The following is a 12,211-nucleotide window of genomic DNA, read 5'->3' on the forward strand; positions in this document are numbered from 1 at the left end:
ATTCAGGTTCCTTGCCAGTTTATTATAAGCAGGTATTTTTTCATGTTTTAGAGTACACATGGGTTTATGTGAAGAAGCTTGTGTTACCATTCAGTAATAATCCTAAGTGACCTTCAGAGTGATTGGAAAGTCTATAAGAATGTGAAAGGCGTAGGCACCTCATCCATTGAGAGCCCAATATGGCCGCCATAGTGGTGTTTAGCAATGGTGGTGTAATATGGCTGCATGACTTAGCAACTTTTGAAAATCATCTCTAATATTAAAAAAGAAAAATAGTTTATTGAAATGTATATTGTCTATGGCATGTAAAGGATAAGTATTATACAGTAGTGTATAGTGTAATACAATAATACAATTAGTTTATTCTTGTATCCAGTATGGTTTATTGAGCCACTCCCTACTACTACGTGTCAGGAAATCCACTTGGCCTGCCTTTGGATGCAGTCATTTTAATTTATTATTTAAATTGTATTATTTTTTCTTTCCTAATGTTTATGCTGTTCCACTTAAACCCAGCATCTCCGACAACGAATGACCATATGTTATAGGTATGTTAAGGGAAAGCTGAGTCAGTTGGCACTTACAGACGTATGTGCTGTTAAATCATAAATCATAAGCGGATTGGTAGCTTTTTGGGTTTTTTTAATGATTTTTTAAGCTTAGTTTAATTTCTTTATATAGTTAATATTAGGATAGATATTGAGGTAGATAGATAGTTTGTGTCATTTGGCATAACCTCCTGTGCACACATTGTGGTTCTATGAATGTGTTTGTATTGATCCTGCAGCAATTGAAGATATGTGCCTGAGAATTGAACAATGGACTCTTCAGTCTTTGCTCATTTTGCTTTTCTTGTTTGCAGTGCTATCCATGTACTGTATGCTGGGTGTGAACCATCACAAGGCACAAATAAAAGCATTATGGTTAAAAACTGCTGTTCCAGCTGTTCAAGATTATCTTGAAATAAAATAAAAATATATTTATATATATTCTCAAAAACCCTACAATTAATAAAACTTACAGCCTATATAATGTATAAATATCCATTATCTAGCTAATGTGGAGCATCATGTATCCCTATGTCCTCCTACTGTATAAAGGAGGGGTCTGTCCATAAGGAATTGGATTCTATAGTAGTTGTGGATTGATGGTCTTGCACTGCAGTTGAAAACTGACATATACAAGATTACATTTATTTACAGTAGAATCAATGTGTCCTTGTCTATCAAATGTGCCTATCTTAAACCAAAATGTCTGATTTTCGGTTCTACTAAATCTCTAACTAAGCTGTATTCTATAGACTGGTGGTTTTAGTGGTAATAAGGAATTAGCATACATTCTTCCATTTGACGTCAGTATCGAACCTCACCTGCTTGTGTGGGAGACACATAATGAGCAATGCAGTACAAGGCTGGAAAGAACTGCAATATGTTCGCAGACATCTCTATTTGATCATGTGAAATTATTTTACATTCAGTCTATAATGAAGCTAAAGAACAGAGCTATAGAAGAAATGTTACATGGCACCTGGAAATGGTGTTATATTTTCAGCCTTTCATAGAAGATACAGGAAATATTTCAATATTTCTTGAAGGAATTTAGCCAATAACCCATGTTGTTCAACCAGCTTTGTATTAATTTCATATTAGTAATCGTAAACTGATACTGAAAAAAAAATAAAAAATAATTTAATGTTCATAAAGGCTTGGGGCCTTTTATCTGAGAGTTTCCAGCTTAGAAGAAGCTAATGCAACAGGTCAAGCTATAGTCTCAATAGATAAGATAGTGTCTCTGTCATACAGAACACTGAAAGACGCATAGCTGGTATGTATATACAACTACAGAATTCTTATCAAATTTTAGGTAATGCAGGGACCAGGGCATAAAAAATATTTACTGGTTTAGTCATTGTAGTAAAGGGCATAGCAGAATTTCACTATGCTACTTCTACATACAATCTGTGGCTTCATTAGTTAAATCAATGATAGACATGAAGCAAAGAGAACTGCAGGGTTTTACAAGGACCAGGCCTTTCTTCAACTGTGTTTGGTGTAAAGGAATATATGGGGTTTTGGGTTAAGATTTACCTTGGTTTTTTAGTAGTTTACTGCTGTTCTGTTTCATGGAAATGTATTATTATATAAGTTCACTTTCTCTTTGCGTCATAAATCATGTATTGCTTGTTTCAAATAATAAATAGGAAAAAAAGAAAAAGTCTCACAACTGTTGTGATTTATGTGATAAGAGGATAGATAGATAGATAGATAGATAGATAGATAGATAGATAGATAGATAGATAGATAGATAGATAGATAGACTCACAAACCAGGTCAGGAGATAATATATGCATCTGGCTTTTTACTAATGAAAAAGCAGATTTAGATCTGTAGTTCTGAAATATTCACCTATTTGGTTTTCAAAGACAGTAAATTGACCTAGTGATGATCATTTTGCCATTTATATGATAAAATGGAATTATCTAGCAACAGGTTTCCTATTCTAATCATATAATATAAAAATACATGGCTGCACGTTACAATCATCAGTCTGTTAATGGAAGACTCAAACTGGATGAGGAGTTTTGCTATTTGCTTTAGCACAGTGAGAATACATGCAGCGTCTAGGGTGGGGCTCATTGCAGTATTCAACTGTGTGTGCTGCTGGCAGAGAATGGTAACACGGACTAAAGCTGTTTAAGCATTGCCATCTACGTTAACCTTTTATAGGCACATCCTGTGACAATTGTTACTTCTTAATGATAATCTGAAAATATAGATAATACATTTTTAGTCCTTCTTTACTTGATTACAGACAGAACAACAAGTGGCTATTGCAAGACTACTGGATTTAACACAGCTAAATAATAAAACATGTAGAAATTCTGTGAATTTTTGACATTTAAGAAATCAAAATAATTTTAAAAGTCTAGAAGTAATTGTATAATACATGTTTCCAGATTTTAAAAAAGTTAAATAAACCAACGGAAGTCAGGTAGATTAGCTAGTGAATGTTCTTTTAGAAAATAGTTTGAGGAGGCAAATTGATAAAATGAGTTCTGTCTCTTATTAGTTTTTTCTTTATTGACTTTTTGGGTCTTTTATCAGTATTTATAGAATTATCGTAAGAGTTTTCTATTGGTATACTCTCTCAGTACAGATTTTGTTCCTATATAATATTATTTGTTCATATTGGTTTTTCTTTGGTTACTAAAACTGCAGTCTGTATAAAATATTATGGTTTAGTTAATATTTGACCCTTAATATGTTATTTTAACACTAATTTAACAGTTTAAGATTTTTTTATTAAATAAAATCATTAAATCAAATATTTTTAACCAGTAAAATCTTGTTTTTCATGGAAAAGTCTCAAAAAGAATTTACAGGAAATTCACCAATTCTTAAGCTATAAAATTCAATTTTATTACAATAGATATTAACATAGGTAATTTAACTATTCATTGTAGGTGAGGATAGAAAAATTGGACAATATCTAGAAAAATTACAAGCACTTTAAATATTTAGTAGTAAAAATGTAAAGTTGAATTTTAACTTTTCAAGAAGCTGCCTAAAAAAAGTTGAAGTGCTGTAAACCCCTTATTTCTGCCTAGATGATACAAAGTCATATAGTCATATAAAAGTAGTGAAATGGATACATTATTCACTTGATTCAGTTTGTGGTGTGTAATTTGTTAGCAAAAGTTGTGAAATTTTAATATCTTCCAAAAACAGGGACTAAAAACATCCCCATTTTTATATAATTACTATTAGAAGTTGTCTAAGTCTTTAGACACATAAAAAAAAAGTTTGAGGTGAGAAGTATAATCTTTTTGTACCGGTAATATTTATTTCTTTCCAATTATATGTGACGATAATTTCTTCGGAGAAATGCGATATTTATAGGTAAATGTTCAGAATGAAAATAAAAATACAGATTTAAAAAAAAAAATTTAAACGTCAAGTTTCTAATAGATGGTGTTGCTAGATGTATCAAAAATGCTAAAAATATAGCATAATATTCTCTGCCATCCGTAATGCAGAGTATATGTTAATGTAGGATTTCAGTGATGTCAAAATGCTTGATAGGGTGTGGCCTGCTGAATAGAAGCTAGGAATGGAAGAAAAGCATGTCTTTGTTCATACACTCTGCAATCCAGGTAAACCTATCCATATTTAAATACTTATATGATAAGCCATCACTAGTTATTGCCTTAGTAACCTTTAAATAAATAATCATCGCTCATGATTCTAGTTCCAAGATGTTTAGATTCAATACTAAGCAGATACATTTTTCATGACTTAAGGTTGCGATTGCTCAATCTCACCCTTTAATATTATATACACCACCAGTCTGTATAGTTCCAACAGTATATGCGTTTGTACTGGTATGTGCAAACCAGTAATATAACCATGGCTCAACTTTCTATAAAAATACAATAGGAAGAGGGAACAGTGAAATATATTATAGTGAACGGTGATGTATTGTGCTACATTACATTTGTGTACCTGCTTGGCAAACCCCTTGTCAGTATGACAAACAGTATCATTACACTGCAGTTGTATTATACGATTTGTGATTCTCTCCTATAGTTGTCTATGCTGTCAGACACTGCAAGTGCTTGGTTGTTCAGACAGTAGCTAGGCAAATTCATATGCTTTCAATTGCTCCCCTGCTGTGCAGGTTCCCTTATATTATCAGAGCGAAGCTTGGAACAAGGACCAGATTACACATCCCTAGTGCTTGTGTCAGAAAGCTGAGCAAAAGGTTCTGTACACCTTACAAGAATGACGGCAATGCACACACTGCAAGTTTTCCTTGCCAAGCTTTCATTCTCTAAGAAGACAAAAAAAATCCCTTTCAGCTCTGTTACCTCCTGGAGAGAACTAATTTTCCAGTAGTCAAGCTCAATCTGGGGAAATAATTAGACAGAACGAAGGACAAAGATGGTTATGTCATTGATGTTTCTAATATATTATAGTTAATGCTTTCCACTAAGAAGGATAGAATCGTATAGACAAACATACGTATACATGCAGTGCTGCAAGAAGAGGCCTACTAGCAAGAATTACAATGGCGGGGAGACAGAGAAGACCCGTTCATCCCCAAGGATCAGGCACAGCTCAAGGTGCTTTGAAATAGTTAATTGTACAAGATAAAAAAGAAAGGGCAGTATACATTATTAAAGAGAGGAGCCTGTTAATGTGACATGTACATACTGTTCACAGTCTTATAATGCAAAGTATAGTCTACTATGTAATGACAATGGAGATGTAATACCATACATGACAAATGGTACCGCATCCAGCAATGGGATTATTTATTACAGCATGCTTTCCTATGTATACAATATATAGACATATGCATAATATAGATAGATAGATAGATAGATAGTTATATATAGACATATGTATTTCATATAAATTGAGAAACAATGTAAAGGTCTAGGCAGCTTTAGACAGCACGCATTGTTTTCTTTGACTGTGTAATAAAACGTTACTCCTCAGAGACCCTCTCTGATGTCTCTCTGGAGAATGTATGGTAATCCAGGGGCAGACATACCATATGTGTGACTGTACATGGGCCCAGTAGATGAGGGTGCCCACGGTCCCCTAAAATCAGCATCATACTGTCTCATAGATTGCCTGTACTGAGAATAAACTGAGATAAGAAATTTTAGAGCATAGAATTAATGGTGGACTGTTAAAGACATATGTTGAGGTTCCACAATTAGCTATTGAAGAGCAAGGGGGCCCATATGTTGTTCTTACACTGGGGCCCTCTGCTGTCTATGTCCGGCCCTACCGTCATCACATAGAAAAATGCAGATGCCTAAATCCTTAATGTTACATACGAGACAAGTAGCATCTCCTTGTTATTAGTAACCATACGTGTGAAATAACTAGCACATTTTCAGCACTAGGCTTGCCTACTTTACATTGTGAAGACAAGAAGAAGGCTGGTGGTGCATACATTAGTCTTTGTGTGTAATGGCAGGCGAACAAGCATATGAAAGAAAACAAAGCAGTAGCAAAAATTAGCACACAATAGCTGATGTCTGAGCCTCCAATCAAGCCTTGCTTTCTGTCTTTCCTGTAACAGGCCATGTAAGAGTTAACAAGGATGCAGTTCATCTCATTCCCAGCAGTACCTGCACAACACCCACATAGGGATCAGATAAAAATAGGTCAGCGTCTCAAACGGTGGGTCTTCAAACACATGATGCTTGACTGCTCTACACCTACCGAGTCTGAATATCCCCCCGGGGAATTCCTGAATTTAACAAAAATAAAATGAAAAGGAAAAAAAACAGGAGGGTGGGAAAGACGGTAAGCATCCTTAGGAAACCTCGACGACATTCTTTATTCCCAGTCTCTCTTCTTGAGGTGAACTGCAGTGTGTATCTCAGCAGACAGGGAATCAGCAGTGTGTGCGAATCTGAACAAATTGCTGCAAGGATTCACCATTCTAGCCGTCTATCTTGCCTTTTGCCTTGATTTCCCAGTCAGAGAATCAGCGTTTTAACTTCTTATCAGCCTCTTGCATGCTGCTATGCGTGTCACACCATCCTCGCATTGCTGCATCTTTAAATAAAGAGACTGGTTCCTCCACCCCACCCTTATATGATCTTGCCTTCTTCAATATCCTATATGTGCGGTGGCAGCTTTAATGGAAAGGAGTCTTTGTCTGCCTCGCTGCCTTAATGCAGATGTTTACTGCCTTGCATTGATTTCTTATTGGCTGGCAAATCTATACAACAAGGTTGATGCAGTTTCTTATTACAGCTGACAAGACCGATCCGAATACATATATATTTTCCTGTTTTATCTTGTTCCGTACTCAATAAAGGAGAGGAGAAAAAAGGGTCAGTTTTGATGTAATGAAGCCATTAACATGTATTAATAATGCAGACGGGGTAAGTAGCTGGTACTGGTTCTTTTCCCACAGGGAAAGAGGAGGGAGGAGGATTGAACGTAAAACAGATGTGCACTAAATCATCCTTGAACCGACGGATGACACTGTCCATGGGAGGTGTCCCAGTGACTCTTCAGTTTATTTTATGCAGCAAACTGTTCGCTGTACTGTAAGCCATTGAATATAGCGGTAGCCAGCCGTAATGCAGAGGACAAGGCATTAAGGGGAGCAGTGATGAGGCCTGCCATAATAACCGACTGAACTAGTGGTTTCTAAATTCCTCAGCACTGAAGAGGTTAAAAATGATCTTGCCTGCTTTTTATAGGTGAGCCATAGAAATGTAGTTATGCTTTGGCACGTATTTACCCGGTTATCGAGTATTCTGCATAGGGTGGATACGTTGTTGATACATTCGCTCGTATAAACGTTTAGCTGAGTAAAGGTAAGGCTTTGTGTCTACTTCTACTATTGATCAATGGAGAATTGAATGTTTTATGGGTCATTCTCAGCGTGTTCCATATAGAACAAACATTTTATGTATTTATAATTATTTTTGTAGAACTGGTTTATTTTTCGACCATGATGAGTGAACAGATAAGCTTCCGATCGTACGCTCTAGGTTTCTGCAGATCAGATTGAAAGATGGAACAGATGTGAAAAATTATAGTCCGTTTTATTTTCAAAGTATTTATTATTTCATAAGGTAAAGCTAAGGGTAAGGTAAATGAATGTTAAACCTTAGGAGTCGTGATGAAGTAAAAATGACAATTTATTGTGAATAATATTTTTTGCTTTTGTGTGTTCATCAAAATTGCGTGTTCTGGATATTCTTATCATAGAGTTATAAAAATAGGATTTTCATTATTCATTAGAATACTTATCTGTATATATATGCACACATACACACACTGCATTTTGAATATAGCTACAGTAGAAATACCTAGACACCTCTTGGATACTGAATAGCAAATTCAATAACACACATACTGTGGAAACCATAGCGAGAAGCTTAGTGCTACGGTATTTTAAGGGTTAGCGTCTGGCATATAAATATTACTTGAGTGACCCGTAAAATTAAAGGAATTACCCATGTGATTAACATGCACATAAGCCATCCATTAACACACTGGATTGCTGAAGCTTACCTTTAGTCACAGTCATTTTTCTACTCTGTCTTAACTCTATACATTTGACAGGATGATGGTGGCTAAGCAAATGTGTGAACTTCCATCTAGGACAAGTTATTGCCACATATTTCATAAGATAAGACTCATCCTTTTAGTTTTTGTCATGTAATGAAAGTGTTGATTTATTTATCCATATTTGCAATTTCCTCTTCATGGTTCAGTGTTGTATTACACTAAGAAATGGATATATAAGGAACAATTAAATCAATGGGAACTTGTATTACGCTTCTAGTAATTATGTATGAGTATACGAATACCATCATGGGGCTGTATAAAAGTCATATACATACAAAATCAATGGGCAAATAGTCATAATTAGTGAATAAAATTTGCCTGAGGCTTCACTGGATAACCCATCTGTGTATGATTGACAAATTCCGATCATGGTGTGTATAATACAGTAAATCAAAACCGTCTATCAGCATTGACTGTAAAGATGGTAGACATTAACAAATTTAAGATAGTAGAAAACAAAAAAAACCTTTATCCTCCTTTTAAAGCATTCTTCTATTAGCAATTTAGATGTACCCCAACTTTTTTTGTCTCTATGATACAATAAAGGCAGGTCGTCCGGATTTTTCTTCAGAGTAAGAGAGGGCGGTGTCTCACCACTCACTACACTTGATCTTCTGTAAGTTGTAAGTGCAGCAAATGATAGATCAGTGACATAAAACATGTTGTCTGACTGCAGGGTTTTAGGGCGTTCCTAGGTGATGCAGCTTCAGTCTCTGCTTCCTGCTGGTGATAGGTTTCTCCACATCACTTCTTCAAAAATGAGGCAGGTAGAGCAGTGTGGTGCTACATCTCACAGAATACACTTAATATCCTGCACACAATATAACAGATAGTATACACAATCAGTATGTGATGTGTAGGTTATAACTGCAGCTAAGCATTTAAAGGCTATGTTCCTACACAGCCTCTTTTTAAGCCATTGTATGGCCATCTTTTAGGACAGTCTTCAATCTAAGGATAAATAACAGTTGTTATTTCATAATGGCAGCCATTATTTGTATAATTGTGTTACTTGGTCGTCAAATGGCCTAGAAAAACGGTGTGGGAACATAGCCTAAAGACACACCTACTATATCACTGCATTGCTGGTGCCTTAACTATAATAGAATAATATATAGAAATTATATCCTCATCAGCATGAGAGAGATACAGGGAAGAATACGGATATCAGGCTTGGTGGGGAGGTGTCTGGGAGCTGTCACGAGGGATTTGATAGTTCAGGATGTAATAATGTAGTTTACAGAAAGTCATTTACATAGGACAGACTAACATCCATTGTACACAGAAGAGCAAGCTCTGTTTCGGTGGTCAGACTGGGTTTAAAATGTATGGATGCCATTTGGCAGGTTGTATTCCCTGGGCAATGTAATTTAATCTCAGCATCAGGGGGAGAGCATAAGGGCTGGAGATCACAGGGACCACATTTTGTAACTTCTATGTAAGGTCTGAGTACCCTGTAGAACCAAAGGACCACCATGGATTTCATTGGATGCCTACGAAGCTTTAGAGTCCATGTTGTGACCTGTTGGTTTTGTCATTAGGAGAGAAACCTGAGCAGAAGACATTATTAGTTTAATATACCTAGGAAAGTCATGTAACAGTTGTCTGCAGCAAATACTTCCTTTAAAGAGTACCTGTCATTAAAAATAACCTTTGACATATCATCAGGCTTGTCAAAAGTTGATCACAAATAGAGATTAGCGAATCTACCGTAGAAACAAAACGAAGCGCTTCGTTCCTATCACAATTCCGCTCAAGCTGCAGGCTTTGAAGTCTGCACTGCTCTGCGTCGCTCCTCCCCGGGTGCTGGGAAGAGATGGATCCAGTCCTGGGAAACTTCTTCCAGTTTTCCAGTACTGGATCCATCTTTTTCCAGCACCCGGGAAGGAGTGTCAGGGAACGGAGCAGACTTCAAAGCCAGCAGCCTGATGACCTAAATCTCTATAGGAATGAAGCACTTCGATGACATGTCAAAAGTTATTTTTAATGACAGGTACACTTAAGGTATTATAGTGGGATATTCAGGAAAATTCTCAACACAAATAAGGAGTTGAGCCTTTGCCTTCCAATTTCAATATTACAGTAATCCCTACCTAAGGAATTCTTTTATATTGCAAGTATTTGAACTTATGCAACTATTGCAAGTATTTGCAAGTATTTGAACTATGGTCCTACTTTAACTATTAGAAAATAACCTATACTGATGACACATTGTCATGGCATCAGTAAACCCGTTCCCTCCCTGGCTACAGCAAACACAGTCTGGAATTACCGGCCAGTCAGTAATAGTTTTAAAACTACAGCTTTTCTGCTTATATAGCAGTGACACATTCAAAATAGCCCTGCTTGATAAAAAAAAGAAAATGGATTTGCAGCTTAGCATTGGATTTTTGTAGTCAAGTGTAAGGGGAGGGCATTAGAAAATATAACATACAACCCTCTAACAGTCAAATTAAAATTAAAAAAACCCTCTAAGTAATGGCACGTTTTTTAACTGTTGATTTTGAATCTGTATATCAAATAAATACAGGTTGTGCATAACTCAGACGCCTTCTACCTCTCAGTGACATAACTTATGGAGGGATATAAAATGTTTGCCTTGCGTTGTTGGTGTGCAATATACTTCATAATATACTTCATACGTCATAAAAAAAAAAATTAAACCTGTGTGTGATGACCCAATCCAACTCTGCAGCTCTCTTACTTTTATGTCCATCAGTAGTTACTAACTTAACAGTAAAGAAATATTCTCCCCTGTCATTAATGCAAAGATAATGGTTGAAAGAAGTCTTCGTGATGGTGTGGGACTGATGGAGAAGAAAAAGAAACAAAACACCTGTGAGTTACTGGATGTAACTGCACTGTAATCACTAAAAGTCCCTATACCATTTTAATTGATGGACAAATGATTGTTCAGACATCAGTTATCTCTCCCATCCACTGCCTATCCTTCCCATACACAGGAAAGTTTGGAGTAGGGGAAAGCCCCTTATCATCACAGCCAACCCCTATTGTTCTAAATAGCCCCATACTTCTTATTAGGAATGCACGATGCACCGAAATATCAATACGAATATCGATACTCTGGGCACACTCTATTAGCAAAGCACTGATCTCACTGATATATGCAATGTTATAACAATATTATATTGCAATATATAGCATTGCATAAATCCATAGGTCCCTAGATAGGAATTAAAAAGTGTAAAAAAAAAAGTTTTAAAATATTAAAAAAAAACTCATAATAAAAGTTCTAATAACCCCACCCCTCTCCCCATGTTTCAAAAAAAGTAAAAAAAAAAAAAAAAAAAGAGACATATTTGGCATCATTGTATCCGTAATTGTCTGAACAAAAACAAAACTGCCAAATTTCCAAATGTAAAGGTCCATTTATTGTATGGCTCTGTTCTCACAATGTTTTTTTCTGCTCTGTTTAAAATGACAGCGGTTATTTTGAGTCTAAAATAACAGACTTCTTTTAGCTGTCTAGCCTTCCCTTACTAATTTCCCTTTGGGTGTGTCTTAATTGAAAAGTCCAGTAAATTTAATAGTAAAAACGGAGAAAGGACAGTAGAAAAAGAAAAACTGTGTGTGAACAACTAATAAAAAAGTTAGCTGTTAGAATAAGATTTCTGAAAATAATTGTCATGATTGGAGATGAGCAAACCGGGTTCCGAACCCGAACGTTCGGCATTTGATTAGCTGGGGCTGCTGAACTTGGATAAAGCTCTAAGGTTGTCTGGAAAGCATGGATACAGCCAATGACTATATCCATGATTTCCCCATAGCCTTAGGGCTTTATCCAAGTTCAGCAGCCACCGCTAATCAAATGCCGAAAGTTCGGGTTCGGATCGACTCGAGCATGCTCGAGGTTCGCTCATCTCTAGTCATGATCATTATTTTGACGTCCGTGGTGATAACATCTATTATTCAATACATTGTGTGCATTGGATGTCCGTCTTTCCATTGACTTTAATGCATAGCAGTCAGTTAAATCGCCGCAATAACAGATGTTTTTTTAAATAGCAAAAGCTGACACCTTTTCTCTATTTTTGACGTTGAGTGAACAAGATGTCAGATGTCAAAAACAGTCTGGAGGG

The sequence above is a fragment of the Dendropsophus ebraccatus genome, chromosome 2 (assembly GCF_027789765.1).
Source record: "Dendropsophus ebraccatus isolate aDenEbr1 chromosome 2, aDenEbr1.pat, whole genome shotgun sequence".
In the NCBI taxonomy this organism is placed as follows: domain Eukaryota; kingdom Metazoa; phylum Chordata; class Amphibia; order Anura; family Hylidae; genus Dendropsophus; species Dendropsophus ebraccatus.